The sequence below is a fragment of the Rattus norvegicus genome, chromosome 5, assembly GCF_036323735.1.
Source record: "Rattus norvegicus strain BN/NHsdMcwi chromosome 5, GRCr8, whole genome shotgun sequence".
Taxonomy (NCBI): domain Eukaryota; kingdom Metazoa; phylum Chordata; class Mammalia; order Rodentia; family Muridae; genus Rattus; species Rattus norvegicus.
This window is the reverse complement of record NC_086023.1, coordinates 40,347,137-40,360,195: the sequence shown is the minus strand read 5'-3', so window position 1 is coordinate 40,360,195 and position 13,059 is coordinate 40,347,137. Positions and strand designations below refer to the sequence as shown.

Sequence of the window (13,059 nt, the reverse complement as noted above, 5' to 3'; positions counted from 1 at the left end):
GGACACCAGATGTCCTCCTCTGGCATATGCGCGCACACACACACACACACACACACACACACACACACACAGATGCATATATCTTTACATATACACATAAACACACACTCAAAGCACACATCACAAGATGATCAACTGATTAGGGCAGCAGTTAAAGTACTCAGAGTATTTTATCTAAAATTTAGTATTTTCATTTAAAATTATAATTAATGAAGAATGGTGTTGGCATGGTGGATTCTCAGACTTTTGTTCTTCTCATGCGAAGCTTTCTGTGCCAACTTTTCCTTATCAATCAGCGGGAACAATAACACTACTCATTAGCTTTAAAACGTGTTTTTTTTTCACTATCTCTCTGCAAAATTATAATTTAAGCTGACTTACAGTTCATTAGTTGTGCTTTTCCTTTGCCTCTTAGCCTATATAAAATGCACTGTATCTTAGAGCCTACCATACTTTAGGCTTGATGACAAGCAAGGTAAGTTCTAAGTTGTAGTGAGATGGACAATGAACCCATTTATATAATTAGCATCTAATGGTAATAGTAATACCAACAAAGGGTTAATATAAGTTTGTAAACTAGGAACTGTGGCATACAAAGACAGACACGTAGAAATTAGCTACTTAGAACTATTCTCAGATGAGAGTACCGTTGCATACGTGTGCTCACCTCTACAGGAATAGTCACCTATCGGGCAGAGTAGGCCAAACAGCACTAACAAACAAGCAATCCCAAAACACACAGACACACCTCTCTTTTCACGTCTGGACTTCATATACTGCACCCTTTCCCATCCATCAAAGCAGGGCTTTTAATCCTGATTCCATATCCCATGGAAACCTTTACAAAATGCCACCTTACACACACACACACACACACACACACACACACACACACACACACACACCTACCTTGTTGGATAGGACACTGGCACGGGAATTTAAAAGCTCCCTAGATACTTCTTATATGCACCCATGTCAGAGAGCTACTGCATTAACTTAGAAGATACTTGGTGCTAACTGCCATTCTAGGAATCTAGGTGTGATCAGGGGGTCTGTAGTCAGTGAGGTCTGCCTTCAAGGTCCTGTTCCTCCTGTTGACAAGCTAAGCGACAAAGTTAACAGCCCACAGCCTCAATGTTTCCATTTGTATATTAGAAATAACGCCTAGTTTATAGGATTGTTTGGGGGATAATGAAATGTCAGCAAATCGACTAAGCACACATATCTAATACGTAAGTTATTGTGGGTATTATTTGATGTCCCTTAAGGCATGTACCCAGTGATTTTCCTGAAGAAGTACCTGATAAATATTCATTGATTTGAATTTGGAGACTATAGAAGGACCCTCCCATGAGACAGAAGGACATAGAGATGGGAAATGAAAGGATGTCACAGAAGGGCCAAACTCATAATTCAGCCTAGGCCTGTCTGTGCCTTCCACGACAGAAACACAGGAACGACGAGATATACTCAGTTGCAGGACAACGTTCAACCCGATGGCCAACAAGGAAAAGACTCTTCCAACAAGACACCTTCTTCAGCCTCCAAGGTAAGCAAATTGTCAACTGATTAGCATCTAATAACTTGGTAAGCGGTGTGGTGGTACAAAGGCTCTTTAGGAGAAGGGGTGTTAAAACAATAAAACGTATTTGTGCGCTACCAGATGCAGTGTAAAAGCCTTCCTTTCCCTGGATAAAAAAAACCCCTGACCTCAGAAGCTGAGCATACAAAGAGGCACAATCTCTACTCATCTCCGGGCGGGGAGACCACCAGCCCACACTTGCCACGCTCCAGTGATAAGCTGTGCTAACAAGAATGTGCGGAGGAATGAGACCCAGGTCCCATCCCTCCCATCAGTAGCAAATTTTTATTTCTTGACTGACTAGAAGCTCTCTGGAAGCAAAGCAAAATGATTTTTAAAGGAAGCAAAAGCAGATTGGAAATCATTTGCTGCCCTCTTGTGGGTGGCTTGGGGTCCTCTCCTGATGCTTTTCAGAAGGGAGACCGAATGTTCTGCCCATTACTGCGAAGCAAGAAAACAGTACCTCCTGCTGCTCCCCTCCCCCCCACTGGCGTTAGAATCAGGCTAGTTCTGCCTACCTTAGAAGTAACCCAAAGATATCTGCACTGTACCCTTAGCCTCAGGAAGAGGAAGGGAAGAGAGAAGACAAAATCTGGTGTTAGGTATTTTTTACTTTCCTGGGGCACCAACCTGGATTTGGGCTCCCTGACTAACCCTCCCTGGTGGAAGAAAGGAGAAAGAAACTGGAGACAGTCCCTTGGGGTACCTTCTTGGGGGTAGGGGTGAGGGTGGGGAGGCAGGGAAGCAGGGTGTGGAATCATAGTGAAATCCTGAACCAGATCGACTGTGAAAGCAACCTGGGCTCCAAGGAATAGCAGGGAGGCAGGTCTAAGCTGGGAACAGATGTAATGCTCCCTTTGCACTACAACCCAAGTCCTGTTCTCAAGAGGATAGGCCAGACTCCGGGCCCATGAGGCGCTAAGAGAATTGGTTTTTGTCTTTAGGAATGTTGAAAAAGATCCTCCTGGACTTGGAATACATCCAAAGTGCACGTCACGGCCCCTCTAGAGATCAGCCTGTGCTAATGAAAGATTTAAGAGTCCCCTGTTAGCTCCCACATCATTTGCAACTTAACTAGTGACAGGCAAATGAGCGCGAACGGGTATTTTTAAGTTATTACACCCTTAAAATGTAAATGAAATGTCGGAAATCTTACCAAAAATACAATCACATGTGTGAATAATCTAAGGGAAGAGAAGAATCTTCATAAAACAGTATCTTATTGACTATTGTTTTTTTTTTATTGATATATCACAATCTGTACTGGATCAGTGGCTCTGGAACAGGATCCTCTCTGATCCTACTAGTGCATTCACAACAGACAAGACTGCTTCCAGCACCATTTGATTCTAAATCGACTGAACGTAAAAATTAATTAATTTATTTTTTTAACTAGGTTAACTATGCTGGCATTGCATAGGAATGACTTCATATTAATAATTTTTCTAATGGAGGATTCACGAGGGTCATACCTGATCACATCTGTCCCTACCAGAACGTCTGTCTTGCACTTGTATTCTAGAGTCTCACTGTTCAACATGGAGACCACTAGCCATGTTTATCTATTTTCATTTGTATTTCAAAAAGACCTGACTTGCAGGAGTTACATTTTAAGTATTCAAGAGGTGTGTGTGGCTACTGTATTGAACAATACATCTTGAGACAGTATTGTCTACATATTAATACTCCAGAAAAAGATCAATATTAAAAATTCAAAATATGGTTTTCACTGAATGCATTTCATGTTCTTACCACCACAGCGTTGAAAAAAATAGACTGAATCATGATAAGTCAAGGGTCATCTGTATATGGGCAATATAGGGTCTCTTATGAACAAAACTGTTTGTTTTATAAAAAAGCTATTCAGTACTTGTCCTGTGGGATTTTCCCCCCAAAGATTCATGTGCTAGAAGCTTAGTCTACAAGTAAATGGTATCTGGGTAGAACCTTCAAGCAGTGGGTCCTCGCGAAAAGTGACCAGGTCATGGGCTTCACCTCCATGACGGATCAATAAGAGTAAGGGTTGGGCTTCTCCTTGCGTAAGGCCACCCAGCATAGATGGCTGGCCCCATGCTACATGGCTGCTCCTCTTTCTGTTTTTCTGCCATGTTGCTAGACAGCTAGGAGGTCTTCACTTGAGTCTCAGCATCCAACCATGGAGTTTCCATCTGAACCCGCCAGCCGCTAGAATCAAGAGATAAATAAATTTCACAATAAGTTATTTAGCATTTGTTACTGTGCTACAGCAACACAGTAATAAAAGTTACTAACCATTCTCTATAAAAGTACACTTTATTGAAAAATGTTTTCTTAGATGTTAATATTACTTTATAAAATTGGAGAATGATAATTTGTAAAATAAAGATCATCTTTGATCTTATGATTCTACAGTAGAATCATAAGAAAGGAGATCTAGATAGAAGAAAATTTAACTAGGGGAGCGGAAACCTGGAGTCAAACCTTAGCTCAAATCTCCATCTTAAGCAAACCAATAAAGCGCTTAAAAAAAAAATTGGCAGTCATGTGTCCCTAGAAAATACCATTCTTCCTAAACCTTTGTGAGATACAATCAAATTCTTCCAAGCGATTCTAAGGCTCGTAATCCAATGAATCTTAACTAATCCAGATGGAGTATACTCTATTCCACTCTGTCGCCCATGATTCTGTCACAGATAGCATTATAGCACTGTGGATATTGAATTGTCACAAAAATAATTTTACTTACTGATCAAAGTCAGCTGCTCACAAGTAGGAAGCTGTCAGTGCAGGTGAAACGCATGAACAAGAGTAAATGCAGGAACAGGGTGACTGTAGTAACCTAGAAAGCACCCAGAGAACTGGGAAAATCATACCAAACCAGGAATATTTAAAAGGGAGCTTTTATTTTCCTAAGACCCGGCTTCATAGCATTGGGCACACTGGCCTCAAACTCCTGAGGATGCTACATGAGCTCCCCAAGCGGATGGGATGGCAAGCATATATGTATTGTATGGAAATACTGCAAGACCTACATGGATGTTGTGATCAGCACAATCAGATAAGAGATGTTCTGAGGATCTGGCTTCTTGGAAAGACTTTGAGATTTTAGGTGGGCCTGACCTCATGAACCAACACCATAAATGTGCACAGTGAGAAATGGCCCAAACCCAGAGCTGTCTAAGCCAACACCATGACCACACATGATGAGAAGCAGCAAGTGAACCAAAACCCAGATCAGGATAGGGACCAAGGTTTACAGTCCGTATGACCAAATCTGCCGTCATCCTACAAGGATGGCCCTGACTAATGATCTCGAAGATAAGGGTTCTAAAGTAATGAGAGACATGTAAACCACATGGCTTGAGTTGCCATTAACAGAACAAGAGTGTGTGTGAGGAGGGCAAGGAAGGTGTAAGAGAACCTGATCGGTTCATCAAATGTTAAAAATAAAAACAAAGAAACAAGTACAAGGGAGGTGTGAGGAGGTCCATGCCCAAGAGCTGAACACTAGGAAGGCAGAGGCAGGAGGATCTTCAGGGGAATCCAGACCAACTTGGGCTACGTAGTTAGTCTCAGAGCTATACAATAAGACCGGATCTGAAATGTTTTAAAAAGAAAAGAAAAAAAGACCCACGTGGAAACCTTGTTTGTAGCTCCAGTGGACAGTAGTGGGGTCAAGGAAAACAGAAGCCCTCTCTGAAAATTCCCCAACAATATAGTAATAGACATGAGCCAGAAATGGACTTTCTCCTGGTATTGTTCTCAAACAGTCTATGCTGAGATATTTGGAAATCCCTTCTGCATGGAGCAAATGGACCAACAACAGAGACGCCATCCAGTCTCTTTCAACACTAAGATGAAGAGTGGTGTTTTTCTGACTTCTACCACACATCATCTGCAGGACTCAAGCATGTGCTCTAGTTTGGTTCTGTTGCTATCTATGATAAACACCATGACCACAAGCAACCTGGGGAGGAAAGGCTGTATTTCATCTTATACTTACAGTCAGCCCTAGAAGGAAAGCAAGACAGGTACTTGAGGAAGAGACCACAAGAGAACAAAAGAACACTGCTTACCAGCTTGCTTTCCATGTCTTGCTCAACCTGCTCAACCAGCCAGGACCACCTGCCAAGCATGGACCACCGACAGTGGATTGGATCCTCTCACATCAGTCATTGATTAAGAAAGTAACATGCTAGTGTAAAAGGGGGAAATCTCATGAGACCTCAACCCTACACAAATAACCACAGGCAACCAAAGAATTCAGAGAGTGGGAAAAACAGTCTTCCTCAAGGAAGAGTACACCCATTTGTTGGCTAATATCAAAGGGTCATCCCTGAAACATACATACAAGTAACATTATATAGATGGAGCAGATTATATTTATATATTTAGTATATACATACTTATATGTACATGTATATGTACTAAAAATTAAAGGAAAAAAGGATATAAATGTGAAAGAGAACAAGGGGTAGGGTACATGGGAGGATTTAGAGAGAAGAACAGGAAGGGGAGCATGATATAATCATGAAGATAATTTAAAATTAAATTAGGAAAAACAAACAAGCCTTTTGAAATTATATATTTATGTATATACATGTAATTTTATGTCATATAACAATAGAAAAATTAAAACTAATAGTAAGAAGAGAACTAGGTAGAATACAAGGACACAGAGGAGCTCAGCCTTTCTCCAGCCTTCCTGGCCTGCTTCAAGGTAGCTTCCCAAGCTCTTTAATAAATCTCAACATCACTAATGCAAGTTATGTGGTTAAAACCATAGTTTCATTCATCATCATCATCATCATCATCATCATTATCATTATTATTAAAGGTTCTTTTTATCCAAATGAGGATTTCCCTGAGTGTAAATGTTACTTTTATTTCTGCATATGAAGTGATGACATGAGAGCCATATCCAAGCTTTGCAAATACACCTTGGATTGAGCCTATAAAGTTTTCTTCTCTGTTCTAACTATCCCTAGTCCTAGGCCTAGAAGCTTCTAGCCTTCGTATAATCTAATCTTCGCAGCTGACTGATTCAATGTGGCTTCTTTCAGCTTCTGACTGAATTGTTCTGCCTGGCTTCATACTAGCTTTGGCAATATATTCTAATCCTCTGGCTCCTCTCATTCTCTAGCTCATTCTGTCTTCACCTATATTTAGCTTATTTTTTATGCTTGTTCTATCATTGTAAAATATCAGACTAAAGCTGCCACACACACTTTTCTCTCTACACTGCTTCCTAAAGTCAAATCTTCTCTGTTCTCATGAGATTTGGGCATAGCATATCTCTGAGTCATTTTATCAAATCTTTCTCTGATTCATCACTTTGTCTGCCCCTCAATTAGATGCCACTTTTGAACATGTCTGCTCCCTTCTACAAACTAACCTTACCTTTATTGTTAGGGATGAAAGGTATGTACAAGGATGTGTCTGTATTTCAGCCAGACCATACTGTAATTCAGGGTGTGTTTGTATTCCATCATATAGACCTAGAAGGTCTTTGGATGTGATCCCTTGACAGAGCAGCCATGTTGCTGGGTTAAATTTTCTCTGTACCTGAGGCTTGGTGCATTTCCCCTTTTATATCCATCACATATTGAGTTTCCCACTTATCCTGAGTCCCCTACTTGGTATGCAGAAGATTCTGCTGCATCAGTCGTCTTGAACGAGCTACAGCAGCATTGCAACAAGCACTCCGCAACAGCTCTTGGCTCTCAGGTGTCATTACACGCAAGTTAAACCAAACGGATAAATTTCTAGCAGGGATAATGTAGTTCATGTTGACATTATTCATAGCTTTCCCAAGAAGACAAGCATTAATCAGACAACACTCATGAAGATTCCTGTGTATAAATATTTGGGTGTCTGGCTAAATAGTGCCCTAACCTTTAAAAGCATATAGACCTTATGCTTTAAGTGGGATCATCAGTATAAAGGGTAATTTAGGACAAATAAAAGGAAGAACTTCTTTGCCCAGGAGTCTGGATACATATGGAACCCATCACTTCAAGAGTTTGAACAACACAAAAATAAAATAATCTTAATAGTCATTAACTACCAGGTTATACAGGTTTTTCTTTTACAATCACTCAAGCAGTAGGAAGTGATAGCATAAGCCTACACAAGCTACGTGGATTGCTGAGTAAGAAAGATCAGCTGAGCTGGAGAATCAGGCTAGGCCGCATAGTGAGGTCACAGTCCCATCTCTCTGAAAATCACTCAACCATGGGTTCTTTCCCATATCTTCTAGCTGTCCCAACCTTCAACAAAATATTTGAAAACACACACACACACACACACACACACACACACACACACACACAAACACACATCTAGCAAGGGAGTACTTTGTTTTAATTCAGAAACTCCATTACTTTTTTTCTGGAAGTGTATAATTTACACAGCGAGATGCGATATATCTCCTACTGGGAGTGGATAGAAAGTGTGCAGGCAGAGGCTAGGTAATAACTGAACAGATGGACCGCGTGTGCTTCAGAAGTTAAGGTAGAACCTTGAGGCAGGACATTTCCTTGGATAAGGATGAATCACAGAAGGAGGAGCACAGATAAGATGAGAGAATGGGAACCCTGAGCTGAGACATTAAGGCAACAAGGAGGCTGACACAAATTTGAGTAATTGGTTCTCTAGATGGAGAACAAAACCCATGGGAAGAAAGTTCCCATGGGGCATAAGGAGAATGAAAACCTTAAGACTTTGGTATTACATTTGACAAGAAGGCTATGGATTCACATCTATTGTTAAAATAGCGAGAAGCCAGCAAATGAGCCGACAGGAAGGGCTATAGATAGATATAGGTCAGTGGGTTCCAAGTTCAGAACAGCAATGAAACCAGAGAAGAGGGAGCAGATAGTGGGACCCACTGTGCTCCCCTCCTGGGGCATGCTTCTGAGCAACTAGAGATTTCCCTCTCAGCTTTTCATTGTCTAAGAGCAAACATGGCACACGCTTATGGGGCTCTCCTGGGACACCATCCAGCTTTGGAGGGAAAAACAAACCCCACAGAGCTGCTGTACAGTTGCCCATGTTACGCCTGTTTATGATATACTCATTACATACAAAGACAGCATAGGAAAGAGGACCCAAAGCATCATCACATTACTATGAATTGGAACTCATCTTATAGAAAAATTAAGGAGAAGAAAAAATAAAAGAGGGCTCATTATCTCCCACTACCAGGGAATTTTCCTTCTGCCTCTGTATGCAGAGGTTAGAGGACATCCACTCATGCTGGCACTTAAGCGACTGGTGCTTCACTAACCTCACTCTGCTTCCTATAGGGTGCAAGAGCCAGTAACTAAGAGGAAGTTACTTCTCAAAGTGTTTTACACTGCTTAACATTAGTATGTGTGTGGGGGGGGTAAGTATGTGGTATGTGTGGGGGCTCTGAGAGCCAGCATACATGTGGAGATCAGAGACCAACCTTCGGTAGTCAGCTCTTTCCTTCCACCATGGGTTCCGAGAAGCTCCTACAGTGAGTGCTTTCACTCACATCACAGCCCGTAGTGAAACTATGAGACCTCGGAGAAGTCTATACCATTTCAATGTGCTTAGCTTTGACCAGGTGATACAAAGAAAGATCTGGGTGTCCCTGTGTTTTTAGTAATGTGAAATTAAGATATCTAACACTGAAGGTGCCAACAAGAGACTTTATTGGGCAGCAGAAGAGTTCAACGGTGAAGACACATGGTCCCACCACGGGCGAGATTTGGAATTCATACCCATGCTTTGTGTGTTCCAAGGAAGCAGGAGCTATTTGAATTGTGGGGCTGTAATTCCGACAAGGGATGCTGAAGACTGCATAAACCCACCTGAGTCTACAAAGATTACTACCCTACACCTCAGGCACCTGTGGTTTGCTTTATGAGTAATTTACCGACTCCCTTTGCACAGTGTGTTGTGTCAAACTTCAAACTTTGGATATTTCTTTGCAATTTGATTTGTCTTTTACCTGAGAATCTGTCCATTTCTGTAGTAAATCTTCATTGAGCACTTACTATGTGTGTCATGCTGTGGGGAGAAGTGGATTGTGTAGTCCTGTTTGGACCTCCAGCTGCTGTGGGCTTTAAAGCCTTCATATTATCCAGCACAGCAATCAAACATCCTAGAGCCAGCAAGGAAGCCCTGCCTGGAAAATAAGTACCTATTGACATCTAAAATGAAAGCAAATGTTTATTATGGACAGAACCACGAGCGTTTCAGGATGGGCTTCTCAGAGAATTTCATGTTCAGGGCTCTAAACAGCTTCCCAGAACTTCACTTGCTGGAAAGAAAGCTAATGCACAGTGACTTGGGAATGCTCCTTTAAGGAAGCTTCTTAAAGGAAACATTTAGATGGTGTTAAAAGCATGAGATAGACACACAACCATTCCATATCACTGACCTCCAGGCAACTAGAATGCCATCAGTAATACCAGGTTCTTGTCTACTGAAGATGCATTCCATATCGATTTTTAAGAAGCATCGTTATATCCTTCATCCCTTCATTGCAAACATTGTTTAGTGTAAGGTGTGGATTATGGAGAATCCTTGAGAGTGTGAGTCACCCTGGCTGTTGGTACAGCTCTTTAGGATTCAGATTAAGGAGTGTTGATTGGTAGAAGGAAGGGTGGGCTAAAGTTGTAAGAGAAGCTGAGGTTTGTTTGTTCACCTGACTGCTTTTATCTCCTTACCTTTGAGGATTCAGTGTTCCCTTCTCAGAGATCTCCTTGTCCACATTGTAAGGTCCTTCACTGAGATGAGGGTGCAAACCAGGGACTAAATACAAAATTAAACTTCTTCTTTGATGAAGAAGAGACAACTTAAAGGGGAGAAGACAGCAGAGAGATCTTAAGGCAAAGATACATGAGGAATGAGGATGAGGACTTAGGGCATCCTGAGACTCTGCTCAGAGATGAACTTGTTGCCTCTCAGAATAGAGACAAGGGAAGTCCACATGCTGTGCTTCTGATTCCAGTTTCAGACTCTCCCAAATGTCTGGAGACACCAGTACTACATAGCAAGAGCAAACTGGGGGTCCAATGACAACTTCTCCACTCCCAAAAGTTTGCTGAGGCAACCAGAGATTTCTTAAGAAAAGTTTTCTGTCCAAAGCTATAAACATCGATATGAAGACCTCTTTGTCTTTAGTCAATACCAATTATTCACTCCAGAGTCCTATAGAGAAATTATTCCTTCAAGGAAAGAGCAAGAGGGAAACCAGAAGCTATCCCAAGGAAATTGTAGAAGAGGAAGGCAAATCAGAATGTGCTAGTTTCTACAGGAAACTAACATGGCTTCCTGCTGTGAAAAAGCATTCTTGGGAATAGAACTGGAGCTAGAGAATTTGATACAGTCTCCAAGTGCATTATGAGACTGGATGGATGCATTTATTCAATAAAATGCTCTACAAAACCCTTTTCAGGCTTATCAAATCAGAAATTGGATTTGTACAACATTAATGCTCGTATGGTAATTAGCCATCACCCCCATGTGGTACATTACTATTCTTCTGATGGAGAAGATGATCATGTGATCACTCCAAATGAACAAACTAATGGTGGGAGCTTGTAAACTGCTATGTTTGAAAAAGTAATGCTATACCTGGTAACCACTTCCAAGAACCCAAACTCTAAGGCATTCTTCTGCAGATTCTCTCGAGGCTTAAGATCTTCCACAACTCTGTCTACCTAGACATCAAGCCCAGTAACATCTTTGTCATAAGATGCAAAGTGACCCTCCTGGAGGCCCGGGATGTTGAAAATAAAGCTAGCTGATTGGCTTCTTTCTGCTGATGTGATATATAATAGTGGTGACCTGGGTCATGTGACATTAACAGCAAACCCAGAGTAGAAGAAAGGTATTTCCTGTGCTTCCAGGTTAATGAGATCGTGGAAGAGAACAGCCAACACCTTCCCAAAGCATATTTTGCTTGTAGCTAACAACTGAAATGTCTTGAGGAAGAGAGTCATTGCCCACTAATGGTAACATGTGACACCATATCCACAAAAGTGACTTAACTGACATTCCTCAGAAGCTCCCAGAATACTTTTATTGTCTACTCAGGTGCACTGAGAGAAGGTCAGCAGGCCCTTCAGAGAGACATCCACCACAGTGGTCCTGGACCCTTGGGAGCCTACACAGAGTGAAATAACACAAGACATCTGGTAGGAGAAAGTGTAGAAAGTGCTCAAGCTTTCCCAGTGGGCAATCTTCCTTTGAAGAACTCATCTCTCACTGGGCAGGCATTTTATCACACAACTTTCAGAAACGTCTTGTAGGATGGAGAAATGACCAGATTGGATGTCCAAATATTTCAAAAGCAGTCCTGATTCAGCTTCTCTTGACAAAACCACAAAGCTTCGAGCAATTGCCTCACGTACAATAATTGCTAAGCACCTCTCGACCCTGTTGTAATATGTCTAGTGCCACCTACTGAGCACTTCCGGTGGATAATGGCTGATGTCTTATCTGATATTGTATTATTAAATAAAAGATTACTATTATGTGAGATGATTATAAATAAGGCTATGGATATTCCTGAGCTGCATATTAATGTGTGCAACAAAATTAATAGGCAAAGGAGCCAAAGGACCTTGACTTCTCCCCCTAAAGAAGACTGGAGTTACAGTCCCAAGGCTACTGAGTGCTTGGGCTGTGACATATTCTGTGTTCCTTTTGCATGACCTTGCTCGATTAGCTTCCCACTGACTTTGTCCCATTGTATGAAAGCTTTCTACTGACTCTGTCCCATCTCTCCCCTGCAAATTGTATATAAGATGCTGCATAATACTTCTTATAAAACTTCTTAATGAATTTGCTTGGCAGGAGCCATCAGATTATGCAAGACTTCTGGCCTCAAACTTTCTTCTGTATCTTCTCGTCCCCAGTCCTCCCTCTCTACACTTGTTGTTCAGGATCCTATTCCTGTGACTTTGGGTCAGGAATATATATATATATCTAAGAATAGAAACAGTATCTGTGTGCCCTCAGCTTACCACAGTGTTGCTGAATTCCTCTTCAAATGTCTTTTACAGTGTGAATGTTATCCTATAGTATATAAATTCCTATAAGGCTAAGGCTAATATTTTTTTTATTAACTTGAGTATTTCTTATTTACATTTCGAGTGTTATTCCCTTTCCCGGTTTCCGGGCAAACATCCCCCTAATCCCTCCCCCTCCCCTTCTTTATGCGTGTTCCCCTCCCCATCCTCCCCCCATTGCCGCCCTCCCCCAACAATCTAGTTCACTGGGGGTTCAGTCTTACCAGGACCCAAGGCTTCCCCTTCCACTGGTGCTCTTACTAGGATATTCATTGCTTCCTATGAGGTCAGAGTCCAGGGTCAGTCCATGTATAGTCTTTAGGTAGTGGCTTAGTCCCTGGAAGCTCTGGTTGCTTGGCATTGTTGTTTATAAGGGGTCTCGAGCCCCTTCGAGCTGGCTAAGGCTAATCTTACTGGGAAACACCCTCAAAGACATTCTCAGAAATAGTG

At 41.6% G+C, this 13,059-nt stretch overlaps 1 pseudogene; it reads left to right on the top strand.

Moving 5' to 3' along the window:
- Positions 1–10,432: 10,432 nt before the first annotated feature.
- On the top strand, positions 10,433–11,720 carry Wee2-ps1 (WEE2 oocyte meiosis inhibiting kinase, pseudogene 1; annotated as a pseudogene).
- The last annotated feature ends 1,339 nt before the right edge of the window (positions 11,721–13,059 follow it).